Source organism: Bufo gargarizans, chromosome 3 (genome assembly GCF_014858855.1).
Source record: "Bufo gargarizans isolate SCDJY-AF-19 chromosome 3, ASM1485885v1, whole genome shotgun sequence".
Classification (NCBI taxonomy): domain Eukaryota; kingdom Metazoa; phylum Chordata; class Amphibia; order Anura; family Bufonidae; genus Bufo; species Bufo gargarizans.
Genome location: NC_058082.1, coordinates 208,526,529 through 208,551,591, shown reverse-complemented (window position 1 = coordinate 208,551,591; position 25,063 = coordinate 208,526,529).

Below are 25,063 nucleotides of genomic sequence, written 5' to 3'. Positions count from 1 at the left end.
TATAAAAAATAAAACAAAGACAAAGTGCGCTGGAGTACAACAATGGCTGGGTAAGTCTGGTATACATGTCTATTCTGCACAAGGTACGGATAAGTCCTGTGGGATCCCTGCCTGGTTAATTTTAATGAACGTGAGCTTGTCCACATTGGCTGTGAACAGGCGGCTGCGCTTGTCTGTGATAACCCCCTCCTGCCGTTCTAAACAAACTTTCAGACAATACACTGGCTGCAGGGCAGGCCAGCATCTCCAAGGCATCAAGGGCAAGCTCAGGCCATGTGTCCAATTTGGAGACCCAGAAGTTGAAGGGGGTAGACCCATCAGTCAGTACGTGTAGGCGTGTGCACACATACTGGTCCACCATATCGCACGTCCCCGTGACATCCACGATCCAATTGGATATATTGCCTATCAACTTTCAATGTTCTTTTATGTGCCTACCATGGTGATCACAGGTAACGGGGAATCAGGGTTCCATGCCGGAGAGGGAGCGTGAGAAAGGGATACCACATCCAAGGGAGGTCAATGGCTGAAATGTGATCAAGCGGAAATGTGGGACAACTTATTGAAGCAGAAGCATCGAAGTAAAGGAGGTGGTGCGAGGCAATTACCCACTCCCGACTCGGGGAAGTAGTGATGATAAATAACAATACAGGACTCTTAAGATGCCCTGTTATTGGAATGATTAATAAAAATTACAGGGAATGTCACTGCGGTATTTTGGATTAGGAAACGTTATACAGGAGAGGCCCTGCTGCCGCTTTGTTGACTCTAGATAACTTCTGCCTGATCGCACGTCCCTGTGATCTCTTTCCTATCAACTTTCGATGTTCTTTTATGTGCCTACCATGGTGATCACGGGTAACGGGGAATCAGGGTTCCATGCCGAAGAGGGAGCCTGAGAAAGGGATACCACATCCAAGGGAGGTCAATGGTTGAAATGTGATCGAGCAGAAATGTGGGACAAGTTATTGAAGCAGAAGCATCCAAGTAAAGGAGGGGGCACGCGGCAATTACCCACTCCTGACTTGGGGAGGTAGTGACGATAAATAACAATACAGGACTCTTAAGATGCCTTTCCAGGCGAAACGTGCGTCGAGGTGCAGCTCCGGTTGCTTGCTCTGGGTCCAGCATATCATGGGTAATTTTTATTTTGTTGTCATGCTTAGGCCTCTTTCACACTTGCGTTGTCCGGATCCGGCGTGTACTCCACTTGCCGGAATTACACGCCGGATCCGGAAAAACGCAAGTGTACTGAAAGCATTTGAAGACGGATCCGTCTTTAAAATGCGTTCAGTGTTACTATGGCAGCCAGGACGCTATTAAAGTCCTGGTTGCCATAGTAGTAGTGGGGAGCGGGGGAGCGGTATACTTACAGTCCGTGAGGCTCCCGGGGCGCTCCAGAATGACGTCAGAGCGCCCCATGCGCATGGATGACGTGCCATGCGATCACGTCATCCATGAGCGTGGGGCGCCCTGACGTCACTCTGGAGCGCCCCGGGAGCCGCATGGACGGTAAGTATACCGCTCCCCCGCTCCCCACTACACTTTACCATGGCTGCCAGGACTTTAGCGTCCCGGCAGCCATGGTAACCATTCAGAAAAAGTTAAACGTCGGATCCGGCAATGCGCCGAAACGACGTTTAGCTTAAGGCCGGATCCGGATCAATGCCTTTCAATGGGCATTAATTCCGGATCCGGCCTTGCGGCAAGTCTTCAGGATTTTTGGCCGGAGCAAAAAGCGCAGCATGCTGCGGTATTTTCTCCGGCCAAAAAACGTTCCGGTCCGGAACTGAAGACATCCTGATGCATCCTGAACGGATTTCACTCCATTCAGAATGCATGGGGATAATCCTGATTAGGATTTTTCCGGCATAGAGCCCCGACGACGGAACTCTATGCCGGAAGAAAAGAACGCAGGTGTGAAAGAACCCTTATTTAGCTTGTTATCTCCATGTTACTGCTTGCACTTGGCACACTTGCCCTGTCTGTATTCACAGTCTACTGGCTACCTGCATTTTTCAGGTGGCCATCCCAGCTACCCTGGGTGGGCTAGTCTGCTATGTGCGATTATATTTACCCTTTATATGCATGCAGCATATATAGCATTGTATGTTACTTTGAGTGAACCTACAGCTCTCACTATCTATGCTGCTCTATACCCAGGGCTGTGACCTCTTTTCCCTGTCAGCTGGGTTTTTGTGAGGGAGGTTGTATATGACCCCTCTACACGAGGTCTCTCCCTCCCTCTACCTTTGTGCCTTATGTTATACATTTTGTGTTATTATGTCTCAATAAATTACATATATTTTATATGTGCGGTTTTCTTATCTTCCTTTGGGGTTATTAGTTTGGTTCTTTTGTTGGCTCAGTATATATTATACTAGACCCCAGTGCTATCCATACATTGTATGTGAGTTTTTCTTGTATAGGTTGGTCTAACGGCGTTGCGCAGTGCACACCTGATTTTGTCCCCCACTTGGTTGTGCAGGGAAGGGATGGCTCGCCTGGAAAAGTAGTGGCGGGGGCACAACATACTGTGGGACAGCTACCACCATCAGATTCTTAAAACTGTCCATGTCCACCAGACTGCAGGCATTTAGGGCCAGGGATCGTGGGTGGGTAGGGGGGTACTTCCTCTTTCGCTCCAGTGTTTGGGAGATAGACAGTTGAACACTTCCATGGGAAATTGTGGAGATGCTTGGTGACCGAGGTGGTGGCGTTGCTGCCACATACTCTGTTTGCGGGGTGGCATGTGCCACTGTCACTCCAGAGGGGATGAAGAGGCTGAGACTGCAGAAGAGAAAGAAGGAGGAGCCAGAGACCTGGTTTTTGAGGTGTCTACTCTGTGACGAGGGTACCCCAGTAGAGTCCCCTTTTTAAATACATACACACTCACAGGCCTAGAGGCCCCCTTTATTCTGCTTTAAGGTCTCTTTCACAGGGGCATCCCATGTAAGGGCCGGATAGGATGCGGGTGCATTACGGGGAAAATGCGCTATTTTTTAGCACAAGTGCAAAACGTTTTAATGTGTTTTGCACGCGCGAGAAAAATCGGCATGTTTGGTACCCAGACCTGAACCCGGACTTCTTCACAGAAGTTGGGGTTTGGGTTAGGTGTTCTGTAGATTTTATTATTTTCCCTTATACCATGGTTATAAGGGAAAATAATAGCATTCTTAATACAGAATGCTTAGTAAAATGTCTATTGAGGGGTTAAAAATAATAAACAAATTTAACTCACCCCATCCACTCCTATTGATGGTGATGGACCATGTGATAAGCGCAGTGATGCCATCAAAGGTCCTTTACCCAGGTCCTGAAGAAAGAAGAAAGAAGAAGAGATCTGCTACGCGACCAAGTGGATGGGGTGAGTTAAATTTGTTTATTCTTTTTTAACCCCTCCATCCCTAATTTACTTACCATTCTGTATTAAGAATGCTGTTATTTTCCCTTATAACCATGTTAAAAGGGAAAATAATAAAGATCGGGTCCCCATCCCGATCATGTCCTTAGAAACCATGCGTGAAATTCGCACCGCATCTGCACTTGCTTGTGGATGTGTGCGATTTTCATGCAGCCCCATTCACTTCTATGGGGCCTGCGTTGCGTGAAAAACGCACAATATAGAGCATGCTGCGATTTTCACGCAACGCAAGTGATGCGTGAAAATCACCATTCATGTGCACAGCCCCATAGAAATGAATGGGTCTGGATTCAGTGCGGGTGCAATGTGTTCTCCTCACGCATTGCACCCGCGTGGAAAACTCGCCCGTGTGAAAGAGACCTAAAAGAGATATATTCCCTTGCTTGGAGCTGTGTTCTAGTAAATGAAAATGACACTTCCCCGTCATAAAGATAAGGATGGGAGTTTCAAAAGCACCCCTGCTGAGGCTCATGTAAAATACTGGATCCTGGGATAACATTAGCCAGACATTCTGACTACAGTCCCAGCAGGGGACCAAAGAGAGATAGGAAAGCGACCTATTGAACCTTTGAGGGACTCAAACATAGTCATTTTTCATATCTCTGGTCGTAGGCATATTCTGCACTGGCTAAGGCCGGATTCAACCTCCGTGGACCAGTGCAATCACAGAGATGTCAAATAGTATGTTCTTGTGCCCTTGGAAGGCTGAAAAGTCAGGTTTAAGCTGTCCTGGAGAACCACAGGCCCCAGCAGAGTCAAGTTTGGTCTTGTCAGACTCGTAAAATCATAAGGGTCATTAATACATGAATGTCATAGCAGTATTTAGTGGTTCCACAGAACTGTGGGCTCAGCCAGAATAAGGACATTCTGGGCTGACCTTAGCTGAGTCATAAACCTTGATGACACCTCCTCGACCCTGCCCACACGTTCATACCATTGGTGGGCAGAACTGCTGGCACCTCCTGTTTTAGAACTGTTATAAGATGCTGTCAGGGCATTGTATGGAAACCCTGCCTTGCCTTAACACCTGGATTTGTATTGCATTCTGAATGTCAGTGCTCAGGGTCCACTGATATTATACCAATCGGATTGCACAACGGCTTCAAGGACTGAAACAGAGGAACTTAAGTATACTTTTCATCCATTATCCCTTTTATTTTAACTGTCGTGAATTACAATTACCTTGAATTATTATTATCTAGAATAGTCATTATTCTGTAAATGTATATATGCACTGTTTTTCCTTTCACCTTTTATTAAAAGATTGAAAAATCTTATTTGCTAAGTCTTCCATGTTCTAATCAAAGGAATTAACAAATCCTGTCTCTGAAGAGAGTAACGTTACCATTTTGTGTGAGAAAGGTAATTTTGATTGTTGCTTGACTGAACGATTGCGATCGGTCAACAAGCGGGAGCTGGTTCATTCCCTGCTATGCGTGAGGGTGAGTGACCGGTACTCAGTTCGTGTGCCATTAAAACATGTGGTGGCAGTATACCGAATTGTATCTATAAAGGGTTAACCGGAAGTTAACCACCCCTTGTCACTTGCGGTATCCGTCTGTGTACAGGTACGTTTGTGACATACTCCACTGTAGCTCGTGCTTTGCACTTAGATGCCTGGTCATGCAGGTTGCGCTCAGGTTTAGAGCGTTTATGCCTCACTTCAGGCTCTGAATGCACAGCGTGCAAACCACTCGTGTCTTGTCGTCAGCACATTGTCTGAAGAACTGCCACACCAGGGAACTCCTTGGAGCTAGCTTTGGTGTGCTCGGTCCCTTGGTGCAGTGGGCAGTAGCAGGCGTACTGTCTAGGAGACGGCAGCTCCATTTTGCACCCTGCTCCCTCTTCTGCTGTGCTGGTGGCTCTGTGTGACCACCGCCTCTTCCTCCGAACTATACAGGTCACTCGCAAGACCTTGATTCCATGTGGGGTCGAGGACCTCATCGTCCTCCACATCATCTTCCACCCAGTCTTCACCCCTGCCCTCCTTGTCGGTCTGCATACTGCAGAAAGTCACAGCTGTTGGCACCTGTGTTTCATCATCATCCAAGACGTGCTGCGGTGGTCCTCCCATGTACTCATCCTGAAACATAAGTGGTTGGCCATCGGTGCACTTAATCTCTTCCACTTCTGGGGCAGGGCTATGTGGATGGCCCTGGGAAACCCTGCTAGCAGAGTCATCAAAAAGCAGAAGAGACTGCTGCATGACTTGGGGCTCAGACTGCTTGGCTGATTTGCAAGTGGGTGAGGTGAAAGACTGATGAACATCGGCTGCAGGTGCCAACTCTGATCTTTCAGCAGGAGACTGGGTGGGAGACAATGTGAAGGAACTGGAGGCACTGTCAGCAACCCAATCTACTATCGCCTGTACTTGTTCTGGCTTCACCATTCGTAGAGCGGCATTCAGGCCTACTAAATAACGCTAAAGGCTCTGTTGCCTACGTGCACCTGAAGAAGGTGTTTCATTTGGGCTTGTAGCTGGCACATATCGACCACGTCCTCTCCCTGCAACAGGAGCTCCACCAATACCAGCAGCACTACGACCAGGGCCACGTCCCTTATTTGACGCTCTCCTAATTTTTTGCGGTCACCCACCAAAGTAACAGACGTTTTTACTAAATTTAGTTCTCTGTCAGCAATGCAGAGCAGGGGGTTTTCAACTGCAAAAATGGGTTAATGTCACCCACCAATGGAACAGACGGTTTTTAGAAATTTCGGTCCCTGTCACCTATGCAGAGCAGGGGTTTTTCAAGGGCAAAAATTGGTTAATGTCACCCACCAATGGAACAGATGAATTTTAGAAATGTAAGTCCCTGTTACCTATGCAGAGCAGGGGTTTTTAAATGGCAAAAATGGGTTAATGTCACCAACCAATGTAACAGACGAATTTTTTAAAATTATTTCCCTGTCTGCTATGTAGAGCAGGGGTATAAAACTGCCAAAAAAGGGTTAATGTCACCCACCCAACAATGTAACAGACACATTTTTTTTAATTATTTCCCTGTCTGCTATGTAGAGCAGGGGTATAAAACAGCCAAAAAAGGGTTAATTTCCCCAACAATGTAACAGACGAATTTTTTTACATTATTTCCCTGTCAGCTATGTATAGCAGGGGTATAAAACAGCCAACAATACAAATATGTCAACCCCTGAACCCACAGACGGATTAACTATATTATTGTCCCTGGCACATATGCAGGGGCAGGTGTATTTCACACAAAAATTGGTTTGTCGCCCACCTAGCTAACAGACGGATTAAGTATTAAATTATTAATATTAAGTTTAGATGTTGCATTGTGCCCACCAAAAAATTGCTGTAGGAAGTTCAACCACATAATGAACAGACAGATAAATTATCTTTCTGTGTCTGGGGTATAAAAATGATGTATTGCACATGTGCCCTGGCTGGACAATTGTGTACCTGGCCTATGTTGGTGCAGGAACCCACCCTCCGACCCACTTGTGAATGACTGGCCTGATAACCGTGGAAATGTCACCCCACAATCCTACAAATGGACTTACTGTATTTATTTGCCTGGCTGTCAGATATTCAGCGCAGGCCGCAAAGGTACTTTATGGCCAAAGAAAAGTTGATTTTTCACCCACAACGTCCAACTTGTATACACTGATTATATTTCACCATCAGATTGGCAATGCAGGCCGCATAGGTACTTTATGGGGAAAAAAAAATGAAAGATTTTTTCAGCCACAGTGAAACAGATGGATTTACAGATTTTATTTCACTATCGGATTTGCAGTGCAGGCTGCAAAGGTACTTTATTTTTTCAAACGACAATGTAACAGCAGTATTTACCGTATTTTTCGCCCCATAAGACGCACCTTTCTCCCCCTAAAATGGGGGGAAAATGTTAATGCGTCTTATGGAGTAAATACAGGGGGGGGGGGGAAGCAGCTGGGCATCTTATACTACCTGGCCCCCGCTGGGGGTGCTGGGGGGAAGTGGCCGGACACCGCTGCACATGGTAGGGAAAGCAGGGGCCAGCCGCCGCTGCAGTTGGTGGGAAGCAGGGTCTAGCTGTCTCTGCGGGTGCTCCGTGTCATGGAACGGCCGGCCGCGGCAGCTGCTGGGTGATATGAACTGGCTGGCTGGAAAATGCACTGTGAAAGGTTGTCTCCTCCCAGTTTCACCCCAATCGCCCAGCTCCTCGCCCTCCAGCGCTCACCCTGTCTCTTCCTCTTGGGCTGGGACACTGAGCATTTCCAGCAGTGGAGCCGGGAGGGTTTGGGTCCAGAGTCCTGCAGGGCGCCCCCTTCCACACTGCCACAATCGCACCTCCTCCTGGTGGGGTACATTACAGACCGGCCTACTGATGGCAGCAGAGAGCATGATGGGAACCTGTATGTGGGAGACGCCAGCAGCTGTGTACCGTGTGAGGTGAGACGCCGGGGGAAGTTACCATGCACACATCATTTCTTCTTCACTATGTTACACAGGGGCCACTAACAATGGGGCCCATGACCCTGCTGTAAATAAGAACACTACTAGATGGCGTCACCCCTGATGAGTTGTGTGCTATAATCATCTCTGCAGATCTCACAGTTTGATTGCTCATGTCTGGGTTTGTTGCTCTTCTTCCCCTGCTGGATGTATGGTGTATCCCCACTCATCAGAGAGTAGGCTATAGTGAAGGTCCTGTCCCCCCCAAATCCTAGTCACTCAGCCTGAGGTCACAGAAGAAGTCCGAGCAGGTTCCCTGAGAGCTGTGTCATCTATAAGGTACCCCTAATAAAGTGACCCCACCTAATAAAGTGATCCCTTATTAAAGTGTCAAAGGATAGCCTCCCCCTTTCCCAATAAGTGTGTCAGCAGCAGATCCCCCCCAACTAATAACATTGCGTCAGCAGCAGAATAGGCTACTTTCTCATTAGTGTTAGCAGTGTCCGGCAGGAACAGCCTGCCAGGTGCATACTAACGCTGGCCCACGTGTGCCACCGGAAGTCCACTCCGGCCACATTCACTATACCTTTTGTTCAAAATATTATTTTTTCCTATTTTCACCCTCTAAAACCTAGGTGCGTCTTATGCGCAGGGTGAAAAATACGGTAATGGTTTTATTGGACTTTTAGAAATGCAGCGCAAGCCGCAAATGTAATATCTAGCACAAAAGTTAGTTTTTTTCCAACGACAATGTAACAGCAGTATTTAACGATTTTATTTGACTGTCAGAAATGCAGCGCAGGCCGCAAATGTACTATCTAGCACAAAATGGGTTTTTTAAAGAAAAATATAACAGCAGTATTTAACGGTTGCATTGGACTGTCAGAAATGCTGCACAGGCCGCAAATATATTTCACTATCAGATTTGCAGTGCAGGCCGCAAAGGTACTTTATGGAAAAAAAAGATATGATTTTTTCACCCACAAATGAAAGAGATGGATTTAACTGATTTTCTTTCACTATCACAAATGCAGTGCAGGGCAAAAATGTACTTTTTAGCAAAAATGTATTTGTCCCCCCCAGAATCTAACAGATGGATTTACTGAATTGATTACACTGACATATGCAGCACAGGGGTGCTTTACAGAAAAAAAATTGAATATGTCACCCCCTGGGTCCCTGAACTTACAGACAGATTACCTATATTATTTTCCCTTCCCCTGGCACAAATGCAGTGCAGATGCACTTAAAAAATGGGTATATGTTGCCCACTGAACTAATTTTGTTTAAACAATTATAGCACACTTTTTGTAAATCCAATAAACTTCATTTCACTTCTCAAAAATCACTGTGTGTGTCTCCTATATGATATATTTAACTGACATTTTTTATCATAACAACCAACGATTTATACAGGAAAATCATGACGATTAACAAGGTTGCCCAAACTTTCGCATCCCACTGTATGCAGTGCTGGTGCACTGAACTTGCACGAAATGTCCGCCGACGCCCACCTAACTAACAGACGGATAAAACTTATTTTTCTGTGTCACTGGGCTCAGGGCAGGGTACAAAAATGTTGCATTGCACCCACAAAAAAAAATTGCTGTAGATTGCAGAGTTAACAGCAAGTTCGGATATCTGATTTGTTCCTATTCTCTCCCTCACAGCAGCAGCATCCTATCCCTACACTAGCAAGAGCTGAGTGACGTGCGGCGCTACTCGACTCCAGCTTATATAGAGGCTGGGTCACATGCTGCACTGGCCAATCACAGCCATGCCATTAGTAGGCATGGCTGTGATGGCTTCTAAGGGCACACTAGGTAAACACTTGTTGATTGACTGCCCTGCATCAGAGGGATCTCATTGTTAAAAGGTATCAGTCAGGAGAAGGGTACAATTTTCAAGGCATTAGATATACCATGGAACACAGTGAAGACAGTCATCATCAAGTGAAGAATATATGTCACAACAGTGACATAACCAAGAACTGGACGTCCCTCCAAAATTGATGAAAAGACGAGAAGAAAACTGGTCTGGGAGGCTACCAAGAGGCCTACAGCAACATTAAAGGAGCTGCATGAATATCTGGCAAGTACTGGCTGTGTTGTATATGTGGCAACAATCTCCCGTATTCTTCATATGTCTGGGCTATGGGGTAGAGTGGCAAGATGAAAGCATTTTCTTACGAAGAAAAACATCCAAGCCAGGCTACATTTAGCAAAAACACATCTGGAGTCTCCCAAAAGCATGTGGGAAAAGGTGTCATGGTCTGATGAAACCAAGGTTTAATTTTTTGGCCATAATTCCAAAAGATATGTTTGGCGCAAAAACAACACTGTACATCACCAAAAGAACACCATACCCACAGTGAAGCATGGTGGTGGCAGCATCATGCTTTGGGGCTGTTTTTCTTCAGCTGGAACTGGGGCCTTAGTTAAGCTAGAGGAAAACATGAACAGTTCCAAATACCAGTCAATAAAACCTTCAGGCTTCTGCTAGAAAGCTGAAGATGAAGAGGAACTTCATCTTTCAGAATGTCAACGACCCAAAGCATACATCCAAATCAACAAAGGAATGGCTTCACCAGAAGAAAATTAAAGTTTTGGAATGGCCCAGCCTGAGGACAGACCTGAATCTTGGAAATCTGTGGGGTGATCTGAAGAGGGCTGTGCACAGGAGGTACCCTCGCAATCTGACAGATTTGGAATGTTTTTGCAAAGAAGAGTGGGCAAATCTTGCCAAGTCAAAATGTGCCATGCTGATAGACTCATACCCAAAAAGACTGAGTGCTGTAATAAAATCTAAAGGTGCTTCAACAAAGTATTAGTTTAAGGGTGTGCACACTTATGCAACAATATTATTTTTTCTTCCCTCGACCTAAAAGATTTCAGTTTGCTTTTCAATTGAGTGGTCACATTAAAGGTAAAAAAAAGGTCTGAAATTATTTATCTTTGTCTCATTTTTTTACATCACAGAAACCTGACATTTTATATCCACTGTACCTGCTTCCACCAAATATTGATTGAGGCCTACAATATACCTGCTTCCACAAAATACTGATCCAGGGGTGCGATATACCTGCTTTCACCAAATATTAAAAAGGTGTTCTATATACCTGCTTTCACAAAATACTGATTGAGGGGTGCGATATACCTGCTTCAACAAAATACTGATTAAGGGTTTTTTATATACCTGCTTCCACAAAATACTGATTGAGGGGTGTGATATACCTGCTTCCACCAAATATTGATTAAGGGGTTTGATATACCTCCTTCCACCAAATACTGATTAAGGGGTTATTTATACCTGCTTCCACAAAATACTGATTTAGGGGAGAGATATACCTGCTTTCACCAAATATTGATTAAGAGGTTCTATATACCAGCTTCCACAAAATACTGATTGAGGGGTGCAATATGCCTGCTTCCACCAAATATTGATTGAGGCCTGCGATACACCTCCTTCCACAAAATACTGATTAAGGAGTTTGATATACCTGCTTCCACCAAATACTGATTGAGGCCTGCGATATACCTGCTTCCACAAATACTGCTCTTCTCTAAGGACTTTGGCACGCAGTCATTTTGAAAATGACAGGCAGAGGAAGTGGCAGGCCGTTTCGCAGGGGTGGTAGGGATCGGTCAGGTGCACAAGGCCGGAGACTAAGTGGGAAATTGGAGATGGTGCGTGTAATTACGTCAGAGGACGCACCAGAGTTTGTTGAGTGGCTCACTCAGCCTTCTGCACCCTCCTCATCCCCTGTATCTGCACCCTACTCACTCTCTGCTGTGTGCACCCCCAAAGACACCACCACCACCATAGCCCCTCCACTTGAGTCAGAGGAATTATTTCCCCATCCATTCCCAGACCTTACTGATGCGCAGCCATTCTTTGCATCGGATTAGGAAGAGGAGGTAGCAATGGCCACCACCGAGCAGTCTGACAACAGTACCCAAATCAGCCCAAGGAGGGTGGTCCCCGACGCGCTGGAACTCCACCTTGTATGTGCTTGATAGGCTGCTCCAGCAGCAACGTGCAAATAACGACTACCTGTACGAACTCTGCAGCAGGACAGGTTCTGGGAGCTTGGTTTCTTTTTACCGCGCCAGTGGCTGCTCATGCGCGACGCATGCAGACTTCTGCGGCCATTTGATGAGATCACCAAACTGGTCAGTCGCAGCCAGGGTACCATCAGCGGCATCGTACCCTAGGCCTTCTTTCTGGAGCGTGCATTGCGTTGTGTCATTGATTAAGCCGTCGAGGAGCAGGAGCTGGAAGATGAGGAAATCGCAATGCTGAATGAATTCCCGGGGGGGGGGGGGGCTACTCCATCTGAGACAAGTCAGCAGGAGTCTGAAGAGGAGTCAGAGGAGGATGGTGGCTGGGGGGAGGAGGAGGAGCAAGAAGAGCAGGATTTGAGGGGGACTTTAAATTTTTCGGGCATCCCTGGTGTTATCCGTAGCTGAGGGGGAGGAGACCGAGGACGACATTCTCCTGGGCGATGAGCAGGAGCCAGGGTGCTCCACCGCTTCAAATTTAGTGCAAATGGGGGCCTTCATGCTCCAGTGTTTGAAGAGGGACCCCCATATAAAAAAGCATAAAGGACAAGGACCAGTACTGGGTGGCAACGTACTTAGACCACCAGTACAAACACAAAATGGTAGACATGTTACCAGCATCACAGAGGGCTGGCAGAATTCAGCATTTCCAGGCCTTGCTGCGAGAGTGCTGCATTCTGCTTTTGCGGGCGCTGGCAGAGGAATTTACACCCACAGAGAAACAGGTGCAGGTACCAATCATACCGCGCCTGCAAGAAGAGGACGGTTTGAAGATGTGTTGGTCACTTCGGATATGAGATCATTCTTCCAGCCAACCCATCGACAGCCGCCCTCCAGATCCAGCCTCAGGGAACGCCTAGACTGACAGGTGTCCAACTACATCGGGTTAACGGCCGATGTGGACGCTCTGAGAAGCGAGGAACCCCTGGACTACTGGGTGTGCAGAAAACCAAAACAGGCCTCAATATACCAACATTAAATCAGCGCATAAATGCAATAACCATCATATACCTACAATGTTGTTCACTCATAAACAAAGAAACATGCCCAAAATAGTTAAAAATATAAATCCATTTTATTCCATAAAAAATCCATATACATAGCATATCACAATATAAAATTAAGAATGAAGAGGAAACAACAGACTTATAAAGGCACCTTTATACGTCTGTTGTTTCCTCTTCACTCTTATTTTTATATTGTGATATGCTATATACACTCACCTAAAGAATTATTAGGAACACCTGTTCTATTTCTCATTAATGCGATTATCTAGTCAACCAACATGGCAGTTGCTTCAATGCATGTAGGGTTGTGGTCCTGGTCAAGACAATCTCCTGAACTCCAAACTGAATGTCAGAATGGGAAAGAAAAGTGATTTTGAGCGTGGCATGGTTGTTGGTGCCAGACGGGCCAGTCTGAGTATTTCACAATCTGCTCAGTTACTGGGATTTTCACGCACAACCATTTCTAGGGTTTACAAAAAATGGTGTGAAAAGGGAGAAACATCCAGTATGCGGCAGGCCTGTGGGCGAAAATGCCTTGTTGATGCTAGAGGTCAGAGGAGAATGGGCCAACTGATTCAGGCTGATAGAAGAGCAACGTTGATTGAAATAACCACTCATTACAACCGAGGTATGCAGCAAAGCATTTGTGAAGCCACAACCTTGAGGCGGATGGGCTACAACAGCAGAAGACCCCACCGGGTACCACTCATCTCCACTACAAATAGGAAAAAGAGGCTACAATTTACATAAGCTCACCAAAATTGGACTGTTTAAGACTGGAAAAATGGTTTCTTGAACATGACAATGAGTTCACTGTACTTAAAGGGCCCCCACAGTCACCAGATCTCAACCCAATAGAGCATCTTTGGGATGTGGTGGAACAGGAGCTTCGTGCCCTGGATGTGCATCCCTCAAATCTCCATCAACTGCAAGATGCTATCCTATCAATATGGGCCAACATTTCTAAAGAATGCTATCAGCACCTTGTTAAATCAATGCCACGTAGAATAAAGGCAGTTCTGAAGGCAAAAGGGGGTCCAACACCGTATTAGTATGGTGTTCCTAATAATTCTTTAGGTGAGTGTATATGGATTTTTTATGGAATAAAATGGATTTATATTTTTGACTTTTTTGAGCATGTGTCGTTGTTTATTAGTGGAAAAACATTGTAGGTATACTGGGTGTGCAGGCTTGACCTATGGCCAGAGCTGGCACAATTTGCCATGGAACTCTTGGCTTGACCATCGTCAAGTGTCCTGTCCGAAAGGACGTTCAGCACAGCAGGGGGGATAGTGACCGATAAGGGCACCAGCCTAGCTCACGAGGGTGTGGACTACCTCACATTTCTAAAAATGAATGAGGCATGGATCTTGGAGGAATTTAACACCTGTGATGACCACGTGTAATTGAATTTTCTCATGCCAGCCCACATATATCCGCCACCACCCAGAACAAAGAATGGTCGTTGTCTTATGTATATACAGTGGCATAAAAGACCTTTTATTTCAGGTGAATACCTAATTTTGGGGGCTTCTACTCCAGTGGCGTACAGTAAAATTGTTATTCAGTGACCGCCTAATGTACCTCCAGCCACATAATCGCTTGTTCGTTTCTATCAGATGAATGCCTAATTTTTGGGGCCTGTACTGGCGTACAGCAAAATTGTTATCCAGTGACTGTCTAATATACCTCCAGTCACATAATTACTTGGTATTTTCTGTCAGGCCTTTACTCCCGTGGCCTAAAATAAAAATTTTCTAGGCTCTAGCAGCGCACATTTTTAAGAGTTTCCCTTTAAGACGCATTAAAAATGATTAAAATACATATTTTTTGTGGGAATTTTTGCCATTGATCCCCATTTGGTATGTCACTGTCCATGTTGTGGGACTATGAACTGAAGGTTTTTCTGGTTCGCCTGCCATTAAAGTCAATGGGGTCCGCCGCGATTCAGCATATCTTGGATCCTAGGTATAGGATGACGGTCAGGAACTGACTTCTGGTTTAGTTCTCTATAGTCACAGCTGAGTCTCAGGCTACCATCTCGTTTTCTTACACATACTAGAGGAGCAAAATAGGATGATTTTGATTTCCTAATCCATCCTCTATTTATCAGGTCTTGTAGGTACTCCTTTACCTCTTTATGAAGTGGTTTAGCCACATCAGTATATGTCTTTGTAACAGGGGTGGTATCTTTTAGATTAATCTTTAATTAGAGTTATGGAATATATCCAACTTACGTCTGGAGATGCATGACATTCTTCTCTTAACACCTGCTTTACTATGCACTGTTCTCCTGCAACAAGATAATCTATAGGAACCAGAGGATCCCATTCCTCTTTAACTGAAGGCACTTCACTCTTTGGTTTGTCATCATTTTCCAATGTTTGAATGGTTGTAGTCAAAGAAGAAACCTTAACAGATTTTATGCAAGCTGGATATACTGTGTTGACTGTTTCCATGTGACCCAACACAGTTTTTGTAACCAGTAAAATATCATGTTTAGTGGGGTTCATTACTGGAATGGTTACCCGAGCATAGTTGTCATAAGGTACTATAGTCTCATCTGTATATATTCCCTCTGGTAACTGTGTAGTATTACTTTGCAGGAAGAGATTTTTCTGATTCTTCTGATGAGGTCCTATGTGAACACCACACTTGACACCCATTATAATACCTGCTGGAATAATGGTATGCCGTACTGTACTCCAGTTCTTACCTCCTTAGAAAATGCTTCTGCGTGGCTCACTTGGACAGCTTTTACCACCATCTCTGCTTTTCTTGTAGGCAGTGAAAACGATGCAGCCAGTGTATTTACCAAAGACAATGACTTCCTCAATCACATTATATCTAATGATTGGCTCTTCAGCTACGTTGTCACTGGATACTAGGAAATAGAGATGGCCTTGCGGTACGCCTGGCGGTCGTTTTGCGGTGAACTTTGCGTGTTTGCAATTCTCCGAACATGCGAACATATGGAGAAATTCGCGCCCGCCCTATTCTTTTACATTATGAAGAACTTTGACCCATGACACATCCATCAGGTGATACAGGACAGACAATTGAGACATTTCAGCACATGGACATACCCCCTACCTTATAAATAAACCTGATCTGGCCGCCATTTTACATTCAGTGTTTTGACAGTGTAGGGAGAGGTTGCTGTGTGGAGCAGGGACAGGCTGTTAGGGACACCAAACGCTAGCTAATAGGGACACAAAAGTCATTTTAAGGACTGGTATAGGTGTCCTATCTATATGTGTGATACACAGAGGGGTGCAATATACTTTTATAATGAGTCAAAAACACATAGATCTATATAGTGATCACCTGGAAGTCAGGGGCCTAGGGGCAACGGGCTTACTAGGGCCATTTTTATATAGGGTAAGGTTCCGGACGGGGTCACTCTTATCAGGGTGGGTGGTCTGTGGTTAGGCTATCAGGTCCAGAATAGCACCCCCCTGTCGGGCAATATCAGGGACAGTTCTTTGCCCACCCTGTCCTTCAATACCACATCATCATCTAGCCCAGGGATAGATGTTTTTTGCTTTCCCTCTGGGATTCATGGATGTGCACTGGAACCCCCCAGATTGTGGTAGGACATATGGTTTCTGATTTGGTGCCACCGAGCACCTGATTTAGTGCCGCCGAGCACTTGTTATTGCCTACCACATCTATGCTTTTTGCTTAAAGGGTTCTGCACTTTGTTTTAACTGATGATCTATCCTCTGGATAGCTTATCAGCAGGGGCGTAGCTATAGGGGGTGCAGAGGTAGCAGTCGCTACCGGGCCCAGGAGCCTGAGGGGGCCCAAAGACCCTTGTGCTGCATATGAAGACACACAAAGCACTGAGGGAAGGGGGGCCCAAGCCTAACTCTTGCACCAGGGCCCATGAGCCTTTAGCTACGCCCCTGCTTATCAGCATCTGATCGGCGGGTGTCTGAGACCCGGGACCCCCGCCGATCAGCTGTTTGAGAAGGCAGCGGCACTTAAGCAGCGCCGCAGCCTTCTCACTGTTTACCGCAGGCCCAGTGACGTCACGACTAGTATCAACTAGGGGCTAAGCTCTGTTCACTTAAATGGAGCTTAGCCCCGCCCACAATAGTTGATACTAGTCGTGACATCACTGGGCCAGCGGTAAACAGTGAGAAGGCCGCGCCGCTGCTGTAGTGACGCTGCCTTCTCAAACAGCTGATCGGCGGGGGTCCTGGGTGTCGGACCCCCGCCGATCAGATGCTGATGATCTATCCAGAGGATAGATCATCAGTTAAAACAAAGTGCAGAACCCCTTTAACTTTAATAATTTAATTTATTTTCATTTTGAGGGATATCTTTTCCATTCACACGTCCGCAAAATGGGTCCGCATCCGTTCTGCAATTTTGCGGAATGGGTGCAGACCCATTCATGTTCAATGGGGCCGGAATGTGCTGTCCGCATCCGCATTTGCGGATCCGCATCCGCATTTGCGGATCCGCACTTCCGCATCTGTGCTTCCGTTTCCGCAAAAAAATAGAACATGTCCTATTCTTTTCCGCAATTGCAGACAAGATTAGGCATTTTCTATTATAGTGCCGGCGATGTGCGGTGCACAAATTGCGGAATGCACAGTGCCGGTGTCCGTGTTTTGTGGATCCGCAAAACACTTACGGACGTGTGAATGGACCCTCATAGTAAAATTATTAAAGGTTACGTTTTATCTTTATGTATATTCTAATGGATTGCCTTCCTTGTGCAATGTTATAATATACTTTCTATGTTAGAATGTATATTATAGTGCATTTGTATTGTGCACACAAGGTCCACAAATTGCGGAATGCACAGTGCCAGTGTCTGTGTTTTGCGGATTCGCAAAAGACTTACGGACATGTGAATGGACCCTCATAGTAAAATTATTAAAGGTTACGTTTTATCTTTATGTATATTCTAATGGATTGCCTTCCTTGTACAATGTTATAATATACTTTCTATGTTAGAATGTATATTATAGTGCATTTGTATTGCGCAGCAGTTGTGTGCGGTTCTGCTGCGATACTGCAGGTATATAGAGGGACAAGCGTTATTGGAACAAATAGTTTCTACTGGTGTGGCATACCAGTCGCCCCCCAAAAAACTGCTTGAAGTGGGGTGTTATATACCAATATACTTTCTTTATAGTGCATTTGGGAACTGTATAGTGCATTTGCGCATGCGCGTACGCGAAAAATATATTGCCGATATTTTGCATTAAAAAAAATTATAAATGGAGATCGCAAATTCGAATAATACATCTGGTATGTCACTGTCCATGTTGTGGAACTATTTGTGCACTTCTAGTAATTATTTCTTGGTTGCAAATATGAGCTGAAGGTTTTTCAGGTTCGCCTGATATTAAAATGAATGGGACACGCCGCAAACTTGCGGTTTGCGAACATTTGATCGCGTTCGCGAACCGTCCCGGCAGATGTTCGTCCATCACTACTAGGAAAGGCACCAGGAGTTCTATGTTGTCATTATCAGAGTACAGTTGAAAAGTTCCTTCAATCCGTCAAGTGAAAGGAATTTCAGTCTTATTTACTGCTTTCCTACATAACGGTTCAGAGCCTAGTAATTCTTCCACTGCCCTTACTTCTGTTTGAGGAAGGTACTTCTGTCACCAACTTTCATTGATGATACTTGCTTGGGCTCCAGTATCCCATAACACCTGAACAGGAACACTGTTCAGTTTACATAGGACCATACACCTTTTTCCTATTAAATTGATGAGTTTTCTTTGGCCTCCTGATACACGTTCACTAATTTGTAAGTCCGTTGTTGTGCACTTGCTAGAAGTGACTTGCTGTGTATTGCTTTGTTGAAGCTTCAGTTGTTGGATGCGATCACATACATTTTGGTGTAACAGATTTTCTTTGGCTTCCATACCTGAAGATGACACTTATTTTGGTTGGGACTGAGGCTTAGCACAGGTTACTGGTTGTCCCTCACCAGCAACCTCCTGTCTTTTAACTTGGCAGATCTGGGTGCACAACATCCCCTAGCGTAATGCCCTTCTTTGCCACATTTGTAGGAATGGCGACATGTATGGCCTTGCAGGCCTCACAAATTGGATTCTGCTTACTTTTGGAAGATACTTGGGATGCAACCAACCTTGGTTCTTGAAAAGTCTTAAGTAGCTTTTTCAATTCCGACATCTCATTCCTCAGTTCTTTCACGGCCTCCTCCTAGTTTGTCACCTCTGTATCTTCTGAAGGTGGAACTTTTTTTGTTTTCTTTGGTTAAGGTGGATCAGCTTCAGTTGTAGATGACTCTACTTTCTAAGCAATCCTTGTTGTGTGGCACCAGCCTGCATTTCGCCAAGTTTGCTGATTTTGCTGGAAGAGCACTTCTTTAATTTCTCTCTTGTTCTAACTGGAAACTTCATTCATTTTCTCTATTAATACGTCATCAGTGACAGTGTGATCATCCAAATAGGATTTCAGTTGGAATTTATTTTGTTCAGTGAGCAGTCCTGTTCCTACCGATCTCAGGAATTTCCTTTGAATCAAATCTGTTTCAAATTTCTCCTCTGCTCTCTCTTCTCTAGAGGCAAAGAGAAGTCTGCTTAGTTCTAATATCCCCTGAAGAGGACATTTTGAGGAGATTCTTTGCTATCTTGAGAGATATTTATTAACCAGTGGTATAAGTCAGAGTTGCTCTCCTCCTTGTAGTGTCCTTTTAAAAAAGTCTTTAGCTGTGGCAGTGTTAAGTCACTTTTCATCTTTAACATATTTCTTATATTCAGGCTGGGGCTTATTGCTTTAACTACTGCCTCAATCACCTCTAATTCCCTTTAGCCTTTTTGCAGTCCCATGTCTATCTGGTGCATGAGATTTGTGTAGGACAAATTGTCTTTTTGACCTGGCCACTAATTTTGAAGTCTTTCCGTATTGTCATTTCTGGCAACATTTTCTGTGGTGAAGTCCTACAGTTAGTCTCTTTTTCTGACATCTCTTGCTTTGCTTGACTTTATGCCTCAGAACGTAGAGCTTTTTCTTACAGCTTACTAGATTCTTGGAATGCTTTTTGCAAAGCGAAGTACTGTCCCTTTAAATCTTCCAATTGAGTCTGCTCTGTCAGGGTCTCACTCTTTTTTGTCTGTGCCCCCCATCTTTGTCTCTGAAAGCAGATCTGTAATGAACTGCTTGCACTTTTGGAGGAACAGACAGGTAACATCTTCATCCTCTGTTTCTCCCACTTCATCAAGCAGCCTGTTAATAGTGTTCAGGAGATGCCTGCGGGTTCTGGCCTTGGAGATTTGCTCCCCTGGCACTATAATATATTTGCTAACAGCACCCAGTTCATCAAATGTTAAATGCAGCAAGGACTCACTAATGTCATTAATGCAGCTCACCACATCCATTGTCAGCCTGCCGTGCAGGATCTTACTGAGGGGACACTCATAGGATATCACTGAGATGGCTGCACTTCACAGTCGGTTCTTTTCTATCTCTTATTGAGTGATTTTTGCTCTGTATCTTCTATGAATTGTCACTCTATCCCATCCTCCTCGTTTTTGTTGCACACCTAAAGAGTTGATTGTGTGTGGTTGGGGGGTTTATATTCTTTATTTAACATTTATCTGCAATAGTAAGGGACATGCATCAGACATAGAGATAAGGACTTCCCTTCTTCTTGTTAGCTGAGGTGCACTACAATAAGTGTCTTTTCATACTACATAGTAGTTGTACATTACCATCAAATCCTCAGTCATTACTTAAATCAGTGACTGCATCAACATATACTGAGCACTAAAATATGAGAATAGAACAACATGAGTGCAGCAATAATCAATAGTAAGGGACATGCATCAGACATGGAGATTAGGACCTCCCTTCTTCTTGTTATCTGAGGTGCACTACAATAAGTGTCCCACCAGAAACACTCCCCTGAGATAGATGGTCCCACTCTAGTGTCATATTACAATATTACAGTATATTGCTATTTTGGTATTTTGGCACTTGTTAACATATCTCGCATATGTCCTATTCACTTTCATGGGATGGCTTTGTCTGTTCAAATGAATACTACAGAGCCATCCCATAGAAGGTAAGGAGGACACTATATTTGTGATTACACCTGCTAACCTCTGCAATTTCTGCGGCGAGCTGGTAAACTGAGCATAGAAGACAGCGCTCGTACGATCACTGCCTTATCTTCAAACAGCTGATCAGCGGGGGTGCAAGGAGTCGGACCCCCGCCGATCTGATATTGATGACCTATCCTGATGTACTGGTAATAAGAATAATGACAGTAAATAATTACATCCAGTGACAAATGATTCACTTTTACCATCTTCTTCATCTGGCCAAGACCAACTTGGATTTGGACACTTCCTGAAGCAAGAATGCTTCTCTTTGGGGGAAGGAAGACGATTTTGTCCTCTTTATATGTGAGTAGAGCATAAGTTGACAGGCAGCTAAACTCCTTCCTAGGAATACATGCACACAGGATTAAACCCAGCTTAAACTTTTATTCCAAGGCTAAGGGGAAACTAATGGCCAGAAAGAAGATGAATGTACTATAGTAAATGAGCATGTGACATATGCAATAACATATTACATACAAAGCTATGCAAACACAAACATATGCATAAAGTACAGGATACACTCAATACAGTATAACAATCTACAATCTACTAGAATATTTGCTAAGCTAACAATATGAGACTGACCAGGGAGGCCACGCTAGGTCTGGTGAGGAGGATAAAAATGGATGCCACTTGTCTTTGCTAATCTTGAGAAAAGATGGATGCTATGAGCTGAGTTGATAATGTCAGCAGGGTCAGAGGCAACAGTTACAGCTCACATCATTTTAATATTAAATGCTAACTGGCTGGAAACTATTTGTATAAATGCATGCCCCCTAGATGGGGCCAAAGCAACATTTATATTAGCATTTTCATTTATTCATAACAGATGACTGTGATGGTATGACAGTGGTGGTGATAGTATCCCACACTAAGGCATCTCTGGAGAGAATAACAAAATCAGATCAGTGACATATCTGAGGAAAAGTTTAGGGGCATTTTGCCTACAAAGTTTGACTTTTTTTTTTACTTTTCCGTCTTCTCTCAGAAACACTTTCATTAATAGTCCTAAAATCCAAAAAAGAGGGAGTCTTTTACTGTGTTGTTAGGGTATTTTACATACATTTTCAAGTACTGTTTGGTTCTGTCCCCTTTAATTCTGCCCCCTTTTATATTACCTTCTATATTCTGTGTAATGATATTCCTTGTATTGTAGTGAGTTAGGAATAGTTAGACATACAAAACCTCCATTGTAGAGATAAGCCCACATTCCTGAATGGTTACCTCACAGACATGTGTGTTGCACATTGGACATCCTTGGGAGGAGGGTCTGAAGGGCATACATCTGGTTTACCCAGACAATTAATTGACACTCCCTTGTGGAACTTCATCCAGGTGAAGAAGGTAGGATGTTATAACACTATTTCTTTCTTGTAACACCCTGAGGTGTTACCCATGTGTTACGACATGGTGACTTTGAGTCTCCCCAATATTGTATGTGTAGGCCAGTGATGATTATTTACTTTTTACTAATCTGTATGATATTTGTCTGTTTTACCTTATATTTAATCACACTAAGTAAATATATGTATTCACTTAGCCTGCGTAAGCTTATTCATTCTCAAATCTTTTGAATTCACATTAAAACATTTACAAGAACATTCCCAACATTCATGTTTTAGATTTATCGGCTTGACATTTGCTCCTTTTCTATAGAGTAGAGATATATTTTATCTTCCACTTATTTTTCTTGTAACAGTAGTGCCATCCTCTGCAATACTATGATCCTGTTGGTGTGGTTCCAAGGGATCTAGCTATGTGAATTAGGCAAGCTATAGTTCTGGTTGATGAAATATTTGGACCGAAGCTGTCTGTAGTGGCAAGTATGGGAACCTGGGAGTGAATCTCTGCATCAGTTTCTGACCCTGTTATTTACATAGATATAACATTTTCTGATCTCATTGTAAATGTAGACCAGCACAACTTTGCTATCTTTATGAACTATGAAACCCTGTCTCATCGAGTTTCACATTTATTGCTGACTAAAGCTAACTTTGCTAGTTCTACGGCTATAACTGTAGCACTAAGCTCCAGTCTAGGTATGGTAGATTCAGGACGTGGTGCCAGTTTTTGCCTTACCCATCACAAAGTAAATATGTACATGGTCTTTAGTGTCTGTTTTTTGAAGGTAAATGCCTGCAGCGATCACTTTTACTGAAGCATCACAAAATACACACAGCTTCCTAGACTGAACCTCTGCAAAAGGGGTGTGGGCACAGGAGCTAGGTATGAGTAGGTTGGACTACAAATTTACAGAGTCTGCTAACCATGATAACAATAATTCTTCTTTCTCTGTGAAATTGAGGAGTCCAAATTATATGTATCTCTAGCAAACTTTCTGAGCTGAGTCTTACCTTAGATTGTAACAGGTGCTGCAAACTAAGTAGATCGTATAGATAAGACTCCTTGTTGTGTGAAAGGCCTTTGTTCTTGTATAACTTGAAAGGTCTCTGTCTTGAGGTCCCAGTGGAGCCCTATAGATTGCAATTGATGGAAATGGGCTGTTGCCATAAACATATCCCTTCATGTGATACTCTATGATGTCCTTAGCAGGGTCATTGTCTTTGAACAAGAAGAACCTTAGAAAGTTCCTATGTTCTTCTTTTACTAGGAAACAATGCAACATTTAACATATATCAGAAACAATGGCAATGGATTCTTTGCAAAATCTGTTGAGAGCACTAGAAAATGTGTTACTGAGGTCTGACTATATCAAAACAACATCATTACATGAGACTCCTTCATATTGTGAATTGGAGTTGAACACTACCTGGATTTTTCCTGGGTTCTTAGGGTGGTAGACACTGAAAATCAATAGGTACCAGTGTTATATCACTGCAAGCATGATAATCAATACACAGAATAATAATCAGCTATCATGTGACACAACTTTTACGGTCACTGCAGTATCCCTAACTAAACACAGAGAACCCACCACAATAGGGGTGATCCCACTTATCAGTGGCTAAACCCTGGGCTATCACCTAGATGGTCCTAACAGTTTCTTCTTAGTCCCTTTACTATAGGTCTTGAAAACTTCCTCCAAACACTCTGTACTTGTCCCAGCATGTTTTCTCTTCTTAGATATGGTTCCTTGGGGGACCAGAAATTGAGGCTGATGGTAAACAACTAGATGGTAGTGGTGGCATAGATGTAGTGCACAATAACCCCATTATCTTTAAGAAAGCCTCATCGTTGATAGAGGTGGCTATTTTATGGTCTTTCTTTGTCCTCTGGAAGAATGTGCACCCCAAGTGATCTTTGTCTTCATCACAGGAACAGTTTGTGGTTTCTGTAAGGTCAGGATATACAATGTTAGCAAGCATCCCTCTTATGAAGAATCTGTTAGGCTGGTAAAGGGATGGATGTCCATTCTCCAATGTATTTGTGTGAAAGTATTTGTGTAAAGGTTTGTGGACATTTCTTAGGCGGACATCACCTATAATGACCATCCAAAGTCAAGTTTCCATGCATATGGAGAATTATGAGGGCAGTGTATCTATTTTCTAACCTTGTGGACTCTTATGGTGCTGTTCCAAGCAATATCCCAATATCAGCCTTTAGATCAAGTGCAAGGATGGGCTGATTGGGCTGTGGTTTTTAGATGTCCATGATGCACTGCTGCCTCAGGTGTAGGGATCTCTTCTCTGTTGTTTGGCATCTGATCACAGTTGATCAAGGTAAGCAGGGGCAGGGACTAATCACCGTTTATGGGCTTGAATTGATAACCAGTAGGTCTTCTCCCTGTGTCTTCACTCATATCTGTATAAGTCTTAAAGGAAATGTGTCACTAAAATTTTTATCTGCCAGTTAAAACCAGATAGTAACATATTTCCTTTTTTTCTAATCTGAATATCTTAAAAAATTTCTAATTAAAAATATCTTAAAAAATACTTAAAAAAAATGTTAAACATAAAAAAGTGATTTAAACAGCAGGTCATTTTCTGATGACATATTCCCTTTAAGTGAGTATGAAGACCTGTGTCCTTTAATCACAAAGATATCAAAGAAAGCTGAGCTAGGCAGGGATTTTTTGCTTTGATCATCAAATATGGTGTACAGTCTCACTGCAT